This window comes from Pseudonaja textilis, chromosome Z (assembly GCF_049901715.1).
Source record: "Pseudonaja textilis isolate UNSWEBS1 chromosome Z, rPseTex1.2, whole genome shotgun sequence".
Lineage (NCBI taxonomy): Eukaryota > Metazoa > Chordata > Lepidosauria > Squamata > Elapidae > Pseudonaja > Pseudonaja textilis.
In genome coordinates, this window is record NC_142008.1 from 23,985,555 (window position 1) to 23,999,599 (window position 14,045).

The window sequence follows — 14,045 nt, forward strand, 5'->3', positions numbered from 1 at the left end:
ATTCTAATTCTAATTCTGATAAGTACATTGTTTTAGAATAAGAAAATAAAATACTAAGGTTATAATAACATTAAAACAATAACAAATTAAACTATAATTAAGCATTAATCATTTTACACATTCTCCTAATATTTTATTAAATATTAACATCTATCATTATTAAACATTAATATTTTATTAAATATTCCAATAAACTATTTCAAATGCAAATACTACAATACTATCTTATGCACTCTTGCAGAATCTTCTTTAATTATGCACTAACCATTATCCTTCATCTCTAAAAAAAATTTTCTTTTTAAAATCTTGTTCTAGCCCGTGGCTTTTTTTTTCTTTTTCCCTCCCTTTCTTCTCCAATCTGGTCTTTTTGCCCCCCCCTCTCCTAGCCTCCCCCTTTTTAACTTCCCCTCTCTGTTGTAATTCTCTTTTCAATTGCTTTCTAACATTGTACCTTCTTTTCACCCTATTTTTCTTTTTCTTGGTTGTTTTATTAAATCTTAAATTCTCATTTTTCCTTCCTCTCTTCCCATTTTCTTTCTTAATCGAACTTTTTAGTCCATTAAAGATGGCTTCTTCCTTTTCTTCTTCTTCTTCTCCTCCTTCCTCCAGTATTTGCTGGTACGTAGAAACCGCCATATCTAAAAAATGGAAGGCAGCTCCCAAGGAATCCTTGCCATTTTGTTGTCTTTCTTTTAATTTTTCATATTCCATGTTCAGTTCATCAACAGATGGTACCATTATAGGTTTTTAAAAACAACCCAGATGCTTTCAATCTTAAAGTAATTGCCAAATGTCAAAGTTATCAAACAATCCAAACAAACAAAAATTATTTCCTCTTCTTCTCTTTACAGTTTTTCCTCCAGGGGCAAAATCCCAAGTGTATTTTAAAAGCCGTATTACAATTAATTGATGGTCTTGTAATCTTCAAGGCGTCTCCTCCAACAAAGTTTTTTTAAAAAATTTTTAGTCCTCTCCTTCCCACTTGTAACAAAGAGCTTATTTTTACCTTTAAAAAACAGATTTTTCTGTGCTCCTTTGCTTTCTCCATAAGGAAGGAGAGTGAGCTTTCCTTCAGCACTTTCGCTGATGTAACAAATTCTTTTGGAAACAAATGTATCAATCCAAAGTCAGGTTTCCAGGGTGTTTTAAAAGTAACTTAATGTCCCAGTTCAGCCAAGAAAACTCCTTCTGGCTCTTCCTCCTGCACAATCTTATCCGGTTGAAGATTTCTTTGTGGCTGCCATTGCTGACAGCCGCTCCACCGCCTCAGGAAAAAGGAGTCTAGCCAGCTGGGGAAAGGGGGTGCGATATCCCCAGACCCCTGCCCGGATCTCCTCTGTCTTCCGCTGCCCCTTCAGGGCAGCGACAACCCCCAAATCCAGTTGGATCAGGGGTACCTCGACGGCGAGCGCAGCAGGGACCCGCAGAGAAGTGGATTCCTGCCGCCGCCGAAGCCTTGCAACCGGAAGTCCATAATTATTCTCATTATTAAAGATATTGTGATAATGTAGACTGCCTCATTCTCAATCCACCACGGGAGCACTTTACATTTCTTTTAAGATGTCTGCAGCAGCGAATCCACATCTAACAGCCTGGGCATATGCCAAAGCCTCACGTAGGCAAAGGAGTTTTGATATATGCCAAGCCTCACGTAGGCAAAGGAGTTTTGATATATGCCAAGCCTCACGTAGGCAACGGAGTCTTCGATACCTGCAAGGCCTCACGTAGGCTGAAAGCAGATATCAGGAACAAAAGGATGCTGCCCACCTTGGGCTACTGGCTGGACTGCAGGCGCGGATTGGTTATTTTGTATCCCTTAAGCACTGTGATTGGGTGCTACAACATATCCACTGAGACCCCCAACCCTTTTAACATGTAAAGTAGGCTGAACTCTCTTTGTGACGTTTTGTGTTCAATAAAGGGCTTCCCTGAGCGCTGCTCAGGGCTGCTCATCCAAGACTGAACTGGCTTGGTGTCTTTCTTGATGCATTGGACTCAATGAGAAGCCTTCCTAATGCGGAGCAAAGCCGCATCTGGTGACCCCGACGTGATCTGCTGAAAAGAAGCGGACCCGCCTGCCTTCAACCTCCCATCTCACCCGGCCGGACGAGCCAGTTGCAACCCAGGGACGCCGTCTAGTCACGGATCCTTCCCCAGGAGAAATCCTCCCTTCAGGTGAGTATGGGCGGGAAATTCTCTAAAGCGCAGATGGTGCATCTGCAGGAATTAAGGGAATTAACGAAGAGCTCAATTTTGATTCTTAGGAGTCAGGGCAAAAAGCTCCTGGCTCCAACTAAAAGGACCTCAGAGCCCTTTTAAAATACATCCACAAGCAATGTCCGGCTTATCCGGAAAAGGGGTCCTTAAAAGTCTCCACATGGCAACGTTTGGGTGACTTTTTCATGATACTCCCAGGGCTCCGCCAAAGATTTTAACCACTTGGAGGGTAGTAATGGAATGTTTGATAGTTCAGAGCTCAGCGCTGACTAACGCTGGCAGCCCCCTTGCAGGAGGTCCCCTCCCTATGCTGCTGAGACCAAAACCAAAGATGCTCTCCCACTGGAAGCCTCTTCCTCACAGCTCCTGAACCCTTGGTTCCTCCTAAATTAAATCCTGTGGGGGATCAGACACCCATGGGAGCAGTTGCACAAGCCATGGCACAGGGGCGCAAGGAGGGCTCTCTTACCCTAGAGGAGCTCTCCCTCTGCCCCATAGAATATGTGGGGGATAGTGCTGGGAATATGGTGCCCAGGCTTGAGCCCTTATCCATGAAATTAATTAGAGATTTAAAACAAGCTGTGGCCATGTATGGCATTCAGGCACCGTATGTCAGAGGTCTCATTAACACCATCAGCACCTCCTTTTTTATGCTACCCCAAGACTGGAAAGACCTCTTCCGAATGATACTGACAGGACCGCAGTACGTTGTGTGGGAATCAGACTTTCGTGCTGAAGCTGAGAAAATTGCTCACGATCGTGGCTCAAGAACAGATCAAATTTTTGGCATGGGCCAATTCGCTGAATTAACATCCCAGACAGCGATCCCACAGCAAGTTCTCACCCTTGTCAGTATCATCGCTATCAAAGCCCTTGATAAGGTCGATGATCCTGCCTCTGGGGCCATAGGCTCCTTTTCCAAAATTACCCAGGGGTCACACCAACCCTATGCCGAATTCATAGAAGAGCTCCAAAAGGTGTTCAGAGGCAGATTTCAATACTTAAAAGGTTTCATGCTGTCACAGCTGGATATCAAGTCAATCACTCATCTACTGTACGTAGCTGCAACACTTATAGTGCAACCATTTTCTGCTTGCAGGTAAATATAGCAGAAGGTAGTCTGCTATTGGTCTTGTGTCCAACATGTGACTCCCTGCTATCTCATTGTTTATTGTCATATAAATAACTGTAGAGCTCCAAAAGGCTGTTCAGAGGCAGATTTCAAATGAAGAGGCCCACAGAGAGCTTCTGTTGAAATTAGCCTTTGAGAATGCAAATGAGGATTGTAAAAGGATTCTGCAGCCTCTGGCTGCCCGAGGGGGGGCCTCCCTCTCTGACTATCTAAAGGCTTGCAGAATCGTGGGGACTGTTTCCTACAATATGGAACACCTGGCAATGGCCCTGCAGCACGCAAATTCTCAAAACAGGCCAGCTGGGAATTGCTTCAATTGTGGGAAACCAGGCCACTTCAAAGCACAATGTAGGGCTAGGGACAATCCACAAAACAACAAGCCGAAAACAATTTGCCCAAGGTGCAAAAAGGGGTACCATTGGGCAAACCAGTGTCGCAGCAGCACCCCCCAACCGCAGGGAAACTAGAGGGGGGGCAGTCAGCCAGCCCCGCTCCAAAGGCTGACACCATATCTTTCCAATTAATTGCTTCTGAAGATATGGAAATTGACACCCCAGGCACTGTGTACTTTCTCCCCACGTGTCTGAAAACCATTCCTCCTGCCATGACGCCCCTCATAATTTATCCCATCCGGGACCTCATGGCAAAAGGAATTATTGCATCTCCATTTCTGAGAGATTCCGATGACTTTTCCTCAGTTGCCATAGCAGTAATTGGAAATACTCCCACAAAACTTAGCAAGGGAGAACTAGTGGCAACTGCTGTTCCAGTACCTGTTAAAACTAAAGATGCCTGGGCATTCACTGTCCATCAATCTATGGAACGAGCCAGGCCTGTATTACAATTCACAATCAATGATAAGGTCTTTTCGGGTCTCTTAGATACTGGAGCTGACGTTAGTGTCATCCGAACGGCTGAGTGGCCAGACGATTGGCCCCTGGAAACTGCCCTGGCCGTTCGGGGAGTGGGAGGAGTTCAGCACGCCCACCGTAGCAAACACTGGCTACCGGTGAGTTCATCTGACATCTCTTGCACTGCCTACCTCCAACCCTTGGTACTTCCACTACACACTAACCTGTGGGGCCGTGATCTCATGTCTCAACTTAATGCAAAACTCATCATAGATTAATGGCATCCTCCACTGAAACCCCACTGCGGCTGCAACTAAAAACCACAGAGCCTGTTTGGGTGGATCAGTGGCCCCTCACTATAGACAAATTAGAAGCCTTGCAATCACTTGTCCAGGACCAAATTGTCAAAGGGCATGTTGAACCATCTGTCAGCCCATACAACACCCCCATTTTTGTTGTAAAGAAAAAATCAGGCAAATGGAGGCTCCTACAAGATTTGAGGGCCTTGAACTTGATTATAAAACCAATGGGGGCATTACAATGTGGTCTGCCAAATCCCAATATCATCCCTGAAAAATTTGATCTCATGGTTGTTGACTTAAAGGATTGTTTTTTCTCTATCCCACTGCATGAACTTGACTGCGCCTTGTTCGCCTTTACTCTGCCTCGCTTGAATAACTCCTCTCCCTCCTCTCGCTTTCAATGGAAAGTCCTACCTCAGGGCATGCTCAACAGCCCCACCATGTGTCAGCACTATGTAAATAAGGTCCTGTTACCCTACCGTTCTGCCTATCCACAATTTCTGGTGTATCATTACATGGATGACATCCTTGTTGCTGCTCCTGGACCCCCAGGTACAGTGTTTGCTTCGTTCTCTTTCCTGAAAGCTATCCTTGCAAAGGGAGGCTTACACATAGCGCCTGAAAAGGTACAAGTGCTGACTCCCTATGCATATCTAGGCTATAAAATGCTCTCAACTACTGCCTATCCTTCACTCCCCTCACTCTCTCTGCCTCCTCAACCTACCCTGGTTCAGCTTCAACAATATCTGGGCACCATTAATTGGGCCCGATCTTTCCTGTCACTAACCACTGACACTCTCTCTCCACTATTCGAAGCCCTTACTTGGGAAAAGGGCCCGCTGACAAAATATCCTTGCAGCAACCTCAGCTTCAAGCGCTGACCCATATAGAAGAGAACATACGTAGAATATGGGTGGATAGGGCCGCTGCCAATACTCCTCTAGATATGGTCATTCTAGCCACCCCAAGGCTCTTGACTGCGGCAGTGACCCAAAAGGACCAAAAGCTCCACATCTTAGAGTGGATCCATCTCTCCCACACACCCCGATGCTCCATCACTTCCAAACCAGCTCAATTGGCTCAATTAATCGTAAAGGGCAGGAGCCGCACAAAAGCACTCATGGGGATAGATGTCTCCACACTTTTTATCCCCTTCTCGCTGCAAATTTGGGAACCTCTATTCCAAAACTCCCAGGAGCTTCAGTTGGCCTTATCCGACTGGCCTGGGCTAGTCTCCTGCCACCCACCCGCTGACCCACGTTTTCAGATCATTAGAACCATACCCATCTCCTTCTCCTCTCCCATCAGCAAACAACCTTTGGTCAGTGCCCTGACTATATTTGCTGATGGCAGCAGGGAACGAGGGGCATGTGCTTGGCAAAAGAATGGAGCATGGCACACCAAAACCACCCCTGTGCAGACTTCACCACAAAGGGCTGAGCTTGCTGCAACCATACTAGTCCTCCAAAATTTCAGCGAACCCCTCAACTTGATCCTGGACAGCCTGTATGTTACCCAAATAGTCTCTACCATCCACGACTCTTACCTCTCTCCTGCTATTGACAAGAACCTTCTCTCTTTTTGTTACACTGCAACAGCTTGTTGCACAACGACAACACCCTCTCTTTGTAGCCCACATTCGCAGCCACCAGCCTTTCCCAGGAATTCTCCAGGAAGGCAATGATGTGGCCGATCAAGCAGCTGCAGGTATTATGACCACGCACACCCTAACTCCCTGGGAAAGCCATTCTTACTTTCATCAAAATGCCAAAGCCCTCATGAAACATTTTAACCTTACCATGGCAGAAGCCTCAGCCATCAGGCAGCAATGCCCCACCTGCAGTCAGCAAGCCAATTCCATCCCCTTAGGAGTAAATCCCCGTGGGTTGAAAGCCTGTGAAATATGGCATATGGATGTTACTCAGTTTCCCCCATTTGCCCCCTGGAAGTATCTGCATGTCACAATTGATACTTATTCAGGGTTCATAATGGCAACCCCGCAGAGAGGAGAAGCCTCTAAACATGTCATTAACCACTGCATTCGCACCTTTGCATCGTTGGGACGCCCAAACGAAATAAAAACAGACAATGGTCCTGCATACACTAGTGTGGCTATGTCAGAATTTTGCTCTAAGTGGCAGGTCACCCACAAACTTGGGATCCTTACAACAGCCAGGGACAAGCCCTGGCAGAGAGAGCCAATTTAACTTTAAAGACAGCACTAGAACGACATCTGGCCAAAGGAAAAAACCCCTTGGCCTCCCGGCGATGCAAAACACCCTTAATCTTTGCCTTTATACGCTTAATTTCCTCAATCTCTCTGGCACCCTGCTACAACAGCAGCGGAGCGACACTTTTCCTCCCTCCCCTCTCCTGATTCTCCCAAACCACAGGTGTACTACCGCCAACTGCCAGACCCTGCTTGGAAGGGTCCTGCTGATCTCCTCACCTGGGGTCGTGGCTACGCAGCTATCCAGCTTCCAGATCGTGTCCTGTGGGTTCCTGGACGGCACGTCAGGCCATACCACCCCAAGGTAGCAAAACCACCAGCTGCAGACATATCAACATGATCTGCCCTGCTGCTTCGCTGGCCCTCCTCCTCCTCCTCTTCCTCCTTGCTGCACACGCTCCAAAGTTTCCATTCCATCCAGAGTAACATACTTCACGCCAGACACCCCCTCCTGCTGACCTGCACTGCATCCTGGGACATTTTTCCTCCTTATCTCAGATGGTCAACGCTTCTCAGCCATGGTCCTACATCTCCAGCAACGCCTCTTTCCGGTCAACACCTTTGAACAACCCCTCGAGCTACACTCCTCATATCCCATCCTACTGCAACCACCTACTATTGTTCAGCTCGGCGCCTCCATGATTCTACGCGCAACACCTACAGCTCCTGGACAATCCTCAGACCTTGCTCATCTCATCATCATCACAGACAATTTGTGAATCAGCCTGACACTCATATTCAGAACCCCCTTTGCTGCATAGGATTAAAAGATCACAAAAACCCACCAAACCAGATGACTGCACCCCTGCTTGACCAAAACCACACAAGCAGGCTTCACTCAACTGACTCTCATTTACCATACCCAGCAACCACAGAGATGCCTTTCTACTGGGAAAACTTGCCAGAATAACGGGACTATGTATCAGTTATGCAAAATGAACTCAAAAACTGTTTGCTATGACCCCAAGGCGGCTGTTCGCCTAATGTTACCTTGTGGGCCGGACTTCCAAAAGCCTCTGGCAGAGCTGATCCTGAAGGGGAGGGAAAACTTTACTACCTAAATCACACCACTGTGCTTAAGGATGGTACTGACCCAATTGTCTTAACTTTTGATGTTTGCATTGCTTGTTCCAAACCAGGGGGATATCCTTGTGGGTCAGATGATTGGAAAACCAAATATGCTCATGATCATAAGTATTTGTGTCCCACGCCCATCAATTGGGCCAGAGGAAACCCTAATCATTGGATCCCTTGCGGGGCTCCATTGAATGCTCGGGTTGGTCTTGTGTCTGTGATTATACTGGGGAGGGTACTCAGGTTGCAATCATCTGTCACATTTTAAACGAGTATCAGGGTCTACCAAGGACAACAAGGTAGAGATCACTATCTCCAGACAACACTCCGCCATGGATACCTATGGTATAGGGATCGATGGCATAGGAGCAGATCCAATCACCTACATTACTATAAAAACAGAAGTGATATATGAGGGTAAGGAAACATCATTAGGCTGGTCGGTATAATAATTTAAGAAAGTTAGATAAAGCCCTGATACCAGCATAATAGCAAAAACCTATTCATGGACATGGCAGAAAAAATTGCAAAACAACTTGCAATAACCAATTGCTTTGTCTGCGGGGAACCACCACAGGAGAACAATGGCCATGGCAAGCCTTAGAAGCATCGCCATCACTGTTCAACAACATGTCTTCTATAGGAAACATAACAGCCAGAACTGCCCCGACCCCTTATCTGGACAATTACTACCAATCTAATCGTAGAAACTGCTTCTCCCGAACGGGTCCATTACGGTAGGACATCTCCTTTGTTTAGGCACGTGGGACATCTCCTACCAGAATTGGACAGCACCTGATAATGCTACTACCACACCCACAAAATTCAACACAACCCTCCTTCCTTATCTCAGGGACACTTCATCCTCCCAGAACTGGACTGCACCCAATGACATGTATTGGATCTGCGGTAACCTAGCCTACCCATCCCTCCCAGCAGATTGGCAAGGGTCATGTGTATTGGGATGGATAAGACCTTCCTTCTTCCTCCTTCCAATCTCAGTGAAGCAGGAACTAGGCATCCCTGTTTATGACATGTTGTCTCGCAAAAAGGGAAGCCGACAATGCTTTTGCAGGCTTCCCCTGCCAATCAGAATACACAGGGGACACCTGGACCTCACAGAGAATCGTCTGCACCTATGGCATGGCCACTTGGGCCCAAGACGGGTCTTATGGGTACAGGACCCCCATATATATGCTTAATAGAATCATTCGCTTGCAAGCTGTCTTAGATTTAGCAGGTCAACGAATAGATAAGGCTCTAAACACTCTTGCAACTGCTACAGACAAATTACGCACAGCTGTCTACCAAAATCGCTTGGCTTTGGATTATTTATTAGCCAAGGAAGGGGGGGTATGTGGTAGGTTTAACCTCACAAATTGCTGTCTTCAAATTGACAAGGTTGGCAAAGTCGTAGCGCAGTTAACCACTGAGATGCGACAATTAACCTACAATCCGGATCAAGTATGGCGAGGTATGGACCTCAAAAATATCTTTGGCTCCTGGCTCCCAAAACTGCCAGGATTACAAGCTATAATAGCGCTCATAGGTATTATTGCTGCTGGGTGTGTTATTCTTCCATGTATAGTACCAATCTTTGTTCGCGCCATCTCTAATAGTCTGTCACTGCTAGCAGAAAAACGCACCATTGCACAGGTCAATGCCCTCTGGGAAAAAGAATCTCTGTACAAAGCTATACCCTCAGAGGACCCCGATGAGAACATGCGCACGGGCTTCTGTATGGACTATAGCGAAGAACCAGAAGAAATCCCTCTGCGTAAAACTAAAACAGAGGAGATGCAGCAGCGAATCCACATCTAACAGCCTGGGCATATGCCAAAGCCTCACGTAGGCAAAGGAGTTTTGATATATGCCAAGCCTCACGTAGGCAAAGGAGTTTTGATATATGCCAAGCCTCACGTAGGCAACGGAGTCTTCGATACCTGCAAGGCCTCACGTAGGCTGAAAGCAGATATCAGGAACAAAAGGATGCTGCCCACCTTGGGCTACTGGCTGGACTGCAGGCGCGGATTGGTTATTTTGTATCCCTTAAGCACTGTGATTGGGTGCTACAACATATCCACTGAGACCCCCAACCCTTTTAACATGTAAAGTAGGCTGAACTCTCTTTTGTGACGTTTTGTGTTCAATAAAAGGGCTTCCCTGAGCGCGTGCTCAGGGCTGCTCATCCAAGACTGAACTGGCTTGGTGTCTTTCTTGATGCATTGGACTCAATGAGAAGCCTTCCTAATGCGGAGCAAAGCCGCAGATGTCAGTTTTCAGTTAATGTATTTCTTTTAGAAAATGGATAGACCTGTGTTCAGATCTAACATGAGTGACAGGTTAATGGTTGAATATCTTCATGTTTGTTACTTGTCTGTCAAACATTTTGAAAGGTGGCTAAACCCCCAAACCTTGCATTTACCCACAATTCCCCACGCCTTCCCACCATATATTAAGGAGAACAACTAATAAATACTTTTGCAACCAGGTGAATATGTGGGATGGGAAAGGAAATGAGAGTGGGAAAACCCACCAATTACTCTTCTTAAATTGTTCCATAGGACATCTATACAGACAGGCTCAGAGGAAGGTGAAAATCTGGCTGAAACAGCAATGCAAATTACGCTGGTCACTTCAACTATTCATTTAATAACTGTTCAGAGTTACAATGATATTTGAAAAAAGTAACCATCACAGCATTCCCCACAGTCACATGATCAGAATTCAGATACTTGACAATCAGCAAATGGTAACAAGAGTTGCAACATCCCAGGGTCACATGATTGCCATTTGCGACCTTTTGACAAGCAAAATCAATGGGGTAAGTCAGTTTGCTTAACGGCTGTATGAATCACTTAATAATCAAAAAGAAAAAGGTCACAAAATGAGATACAAGTTACCTAACAACCACATCACTTTGCAAAGGAAGTTCAGGTCCCAGTTGTGATTCTAAGTCAAGGACTACCTGTACACTTTTCTGCTGGTTTAAGGATGGGAGGAGGAGTATACATTAACATGAATGAGGAAGAACACTTACAGAAACAAACAAATAAACAAAAAGCCCATTGGATTCAGCAGAGAATTCCAAACCACTATTCTGCTCTGCAAAATAAAGTTCAAAAATACGCAGAGAGTCCAACTGGGGCTGTAAAATACTTTAGTCAGCTTCAAGTCTTACTAAATACAGCTAAGTTCGACATCATATTTGTCTGTGAAAAATGGCTCAACACATCTCTCCCTCACTCCATTACCTCAGTAAGAGACTATCATGTTTACTGATTAGATCGTGAAATCCATAGAGGAGGTGGTGTTGCTATCTTCTATAAAAAGTTCTTACATCTAAAAAAACATCCAAGTTACCCAAGAGCTTGCTCTTCCTGAGACCAATATTTGTGAACTGACCTTAAATATCACATTTAGATTCTTACTATGTTACAGAGCACCTGATTATCACATTGAACATTTAAACAAGCTAAATACACTACTAACATGGGCAGCATCCTGCCCACATGCTTTTATCTTTCTTGGTGACTTCTATCTACCTCATATTAACTGGACCCTAAACGAATGTACAACTGAACCCATACATGCAACCTTCTACAATGCTGTAACAAATCTGGGACTGGAACAACTAGTAACCAACAATACTAGGCTTAACAACTGCCTCAATCTCATCTTCTGCAATAGTTTGAATTCAATTTATGGAATACAAATTAAAGAACACTTTTCCAACAGTGACCACAACATGATTGACTTTTGTCTCAACATATGTCCACACAAAAATAATCACGACAAAATCCCCAATTGTAACTTCAAAAAGGCAGCTATGATCTTATAATCAATTATCTCTCTTCCCTTGATTGCAATTTCTATTCAGATGCAATACTGTTGAAGACCATTACAACATATTCCTATTAGAAATCAAAAGAGCCATCAAACTATATGTACCAATAGCAACTCCCCAAACCAGGAAAAACAGATTACCCATCACAATAAGGAAGCTTCAATTAAAAAGGATCACTTTGGCGAAAAAACAAATCTGGTCACGTTGCCAACTTCAAAAGCCGATACAAAAATCTATGCCACCAGATAAAATCTGAATGCACTAATTACCACATTAAATGAGGAAAACCTTCTAAGGAAAAATTCCACCTGTGCTTTCTACAATTTTGTAAACAACAAACTAAAAGACTCAAGGTCCATCCCACCCCTGAGAAGACTTAATGGCAAAGACTGCAATGACAACACCATTAAAGCAAACCTCTTTAACACATTCTTTGACTCAGTATTTGTAAACAGCAATGGATCAAGCCCAGTATTTCCTAGTTGAACCACAGACAACTACAATGATCTAATACATATCGATTTTACAGAAAACATTGTTGAAAAAGCACTGCGCAATCTAAAACCATCCCTATCTATTGCACCGGATGGAATATTTGCCTACTTCTTAAAAAAGCTATCCACTGCCATAGCTGAACCTCTAAGCATAAACTTTGAAAAATATTTCAGGAATAAAAATATAGTCAAATGATTGATTAATAATGATATTAATCTATTTAATACTTGATTGAAAATAGAGAATATATACAATGTAATTGTAATTCAAGACTATGAAATGGAAGCACAAAACAATTTGTAAACCAACCGGCACACATATATATTGAAGATGGCTTGATGTTTTTATGTTTTTTGTTTATGTTTGTTTTAAAAACCAATAAAAAAAATTTAAAAAAAGAAAAATATTTCAGGACCAGCACCTTGCCAAAACTATGGTCACAAGCCACAGCCATCCCCATCTTCAAAAAGGGAGATCCCAGTGTAGTTGAAAATTACAGACCAATCTCCTTATGGTGTGTCACCTGTAAAGTCATGGAATCAATTATTAATCAATCCATTATCCTCCACTTAGAGACAAACAATCTACTCTCTAATAAACAATTTTTTTCAGAAAAAAATATCCTGGAATCTGCAACTCTTACACTGCAAAAACATATGGACTACACAACTCGATGAGGGCAAAGCAATAGACACCATCTACATAGACTTCTGTAAAGCCTTTGATTCAGTAGTACACAAGAAACTACTACTAAAACTAAAAACTTATGGTATCTCTAGACACCTACATAACTGGATAGAAGCATTCCTGTCAAACAGACAACAAATGGTCAAAATTGGGAGCGTCCTATCAAATTCTGTACCTGTCAATGGTAGTGTTCCCCAAGGCAGTGTTTTAGGACCAACTCTCTTCATACTCTACATAAATGACCTCTGTGATCATATTAAGAACAACTGTGTTCTCTTCGTTGATGATGTAAAGCTATTCAACACCACAGACAATACTACTACCCTCCAAGAAGACCTTGACTATGTATCAGAATGGTCAATCAAATGGCAACTTCAAATCTCAACAAATAAATGCTCTGTCTTACATATTGGCAGAAAAAAATCAGAAAATAAAATACAAGCTAAATGGTCAAGACCTTGTTGAGGATCCAAACTTTGTCAAGGACCTTGGAGTACTTATCTCAAATGATCTAAGTGCTAAAGCCCACTGTAACTACATAGCCAAAAAGGCATTAAGAGTTGTTAACTTAATCTTATGTAGCTTCTTCTCTGGTAATATCACACTACTAACTAGAGCATACAAAACATTTGCTAGACCTATACTTGAATACAGCTCATCACTCTGGAACCCACATTACGTATCTGATATTAACACAGTTGAGAAAGTCCAGAAATATTTCACAAGAAGAGTTCTCTGCTCCTCTACTCATTGCAAAATACCTTATGCCACCAGACTTGAAACTCTACACCTAGAAAATCTAGAACTACGCCACCTCTGGTCTGATCTAAATTTAGTATATAAAATCATACATTGCAATGTCCTACCTGCAAATGAATACTTCAGCTTCAATCATAACAATACAAGAGCACGCAATAAATACAAACTCAAGGTTAACCACACCAAACTTGACTGCAAAAAATACGACTTCAGCAACAGATGTTTGAAATTCTCTACCTGACTCTGTGGTTTCTTCCCCAAACCCTAAAAACTTTAACCTTAGACTGTCTACTATTAACCTCAGCCCCTTTCTAAGTGGCCTATAGGGGGCGTGCATAAGCACATCAATCGTGCCTACCCTTCCTGTCCTATTGTTTTTTATTTTTCTTATAAGTATCTATCTCATGTATTCAAAATTATATTTATTCTTGTATTGTATTGTATCTTGTAA